Here is a 2,733-nt window from a genome sequence, read left to right as displayed (position 1 = left end):
GGTTCAGTTGCTAGCTCATGTTTCGGATGCTAAAACTGTAAAACTGGTATCCCCAGTATATGTCGGATCATTGGCTTTCGTTAAGCTTTTAATAAAGCTGGGTGAATGACTTTAAATTTTTTTTAGATCGGTTAAATAAGCGGTGTCACAGAACCGACCAATTTATAAGAGCACAAGTACAAAAACAATCGCCGGAACGATCAAATTCTCGAACTTGAGCCCATATAAACCCGGTAGTCAACCGAAATCTCGAAGGATTTCAAACCAACTTGCATACAACCAAGATCACAGTAATCCAACATAACATATCGTACGTTACAACATTTCACATATGTTTGCAAATAGATTACATCATCACAGAGTCATTGTTATTACAAAACAAGTCTTGTAAACATGCGGAAGTAAATAGTTTAACTCACACACCGAGTTCAAATACACATACTGGTTTGCTGATCACAGACCGCAAAAGCATTCAGATAAGAGAAAGGAGATCATGCCCATGATCTAGTCCTCATCACCCGCCGGGTGGAGACAATACTTGCAGAATCCCTGATATAGAAGGTCATCTGCAACAAGAGGGAATAAACCCTGAGTACGGGAATGTACTCAGCTAGACTTACCCGTCGAAAACCAAACAAATGACACCAAGGATTATGCATAGCTTAATGTAGTGGAGCTGGCTGACATTCTCTTTTTGCAGAAAAGCATAAGTATTATTAATCAACTCTTAACCTGAACTAGCAGTAACTTTTTAGCCATTAACCTGTCATCTATATTAGCACCTGTACTAAGCAATCATTTTATTAGGGTGCAAACATTAATAACCATATCAGGTATTCATTGTGGCAACCTTATCATCATCCATTTGACCATATCGTTAAATTAATTGAATCTACGTTGCCGCTGCTCAGTCAAGTTCTCACTATCCGGGAGAGACGGCGATTCGAATCGATTCCTATCCAGCTGGAGGGGTATTCCTAAACACAAACCCTGCTTCCCCCGTCAGGGTCGCAACAAGTCACCTTTGGTACAATTCAGGAGTCGCGGGTCCGAACAGATCGGCATTCTCAGAGAACCACTCTGCCAAGGTTGTTCGGGACTCTAACCCGCCTTGGACTTATGCCAATGGCTCTCCGCACATCCTTACTACCTCCAGAGTGCCGCCACTGCTCGTGTTCCCGGCCTGAATCGAGCTACTAGGCTTCGCGGTCGGAACGACTTATCCGGCCAGCTAAGTGTTAGGCTGCGTTCAACATGACATGAGGACGTACAGCGTATCGGTCCTTAAATGACTCAGACGGAGTCACTATGTTCAAACCTACACAAGACCCCGCCCAGTCTTAATTCATTATTTACATGGTTCTTTTCCACGATAGCAAATATAGCCAACCGTGATCCACCTCATCCTAAAGCTCGCAGGTGACAGGAAATCACCTGACTTCTACCGCACTAAGCATGGCTAAGCATTTAACCCGTTCCTGAACTTAAATAGGATTTCAGTGCGATATCTGGACAAGGAAGGATATATAATGCAGCAATTGGTTTCCACCAATTCCTATACTTAATGCATCATCAACAATAAAAGATACTCAATGTATTTGTGAAAACATAGGAGGCTTAATATGCTCCGGGGCTTGCCTTTCAGGAACGAGGAAGGCTGGTGGTCAGGGCACTCGGGCAATTCCTCCGCGGCGACTGCTTCGTCGGCTTCCTGCACCTCGGGTTCCTCCTCCTGGTTGGCTCCCTCGAACTCCAGCAACGTCACTCCCTCCGGCACACCTATTGCATGAATGCGCAAGATAAATATCATGGATGCACATGTATGAATGTCGGGGATGCTCGGGGAATGCACATGTTCGCTGTAGTTTGCATATTCCAACTTAAGCCCTATTCAAATCACTTTCACTTACCACGTTTATACAACCTAAGGTATAATTGCTCATCTTCAGTTAACGACCTAGCACCTGCACCTAAGCATATTCTCAAGTTAGGCTAACCCCTACATAATCAACGAGAACATTGCAACCACATACACTCAAGCAATTGTATTTCAGCAAAATGAATACTATGTAGCGGCGCAGTAAACTAGTCATAACTGAAGATTTATAAATCCAAATGATATGCAACAAGACAACCTGAAAAGCTTATAAAATTGTCTATAATACATTTTCAGAACTCAAAGCATGATTCAAACCTTTACCAGGTCGAATTCATCAATCAACCGAAGTCTATCCTCACAAGGCAGAGAATCAGCAAAAACTGCAACCTAACTTTAAACAGCTGTAGTTTCTAAACTACTAGGCTAATTGCCCTCAAATTTTGACAGGAGCTAGCTACATAGATTATCTACAACTCTTGTATTCAACTCAATCACAGAAAACCAAAATATCATGGGGAACCTTTCAAAGTCCCCAGATCTGTCCAGAGGGACATAATGCAAACAATTAATTACTAACTTATGATATAAACACTTAATTGGACAAAACTAACTCTACTGATATATCACACATGTCACAAGAACACCAGAAAGTAAAGTGTTCATCACCAAAACATTTCTTTTACTACCTTTCTTAATTTATTTAATTAATTAGTGGAAATAGTAAACATATATGAAAGCTACACCATTAAATCTACAAAAATTACAGTAGACCCTACATGGTCCAAGTAGACTACCATAAAAATTTCACACCATTTTAGTAAGTACGACAGCCTACACAAAAATGGTAAGATAGA

The 2,733-nt window shown here is 41.2% G+C and overlaps 1 long non-coding RNA gene across 1 annotated transcript; it reads right to left on the bottom strand.

Annotated features, from left to right (window-relative positions):
* Nucleotides 1–450: 450 nt before the first annotated feature.
* Nucleotides 451–1,970, bottom strand: LOC136476316 (uncharacterized). Its single transcript, XR_010763521.1, has 3 exons — nucleotides 1,911–1,970; nucleotides 1,639–1,779; nucleotides 451–566 (listed from the first exon to the last, which is right to left on the bottom strand). It is a non-coding gene; the product is annotated as an uncharacterized lncRNA (long non-coding RNA).
* Nucleotides 1,971–2,733: the final 763 nt, after the last annotated feature.

This window comes from Miscanthus floridulus, chromosome 8 (assembly GCF_019320115.1).
Source record: "Miscanthus floridulus cultivar M001 chromosome 8, ASM1932011v1, whole genome shotgun sequence".
Classification (NCBI taxonomy): domain Eukaryota; kingdom Viridiplantae; phylum Streptophyta; class Magnoliopsida; order Poales; family Poaceae; genus Miscanthus; species Miscanthus floridulus.
This window is presented reverse-complemented; position numbering and strand designations above follow the sequence as displayed.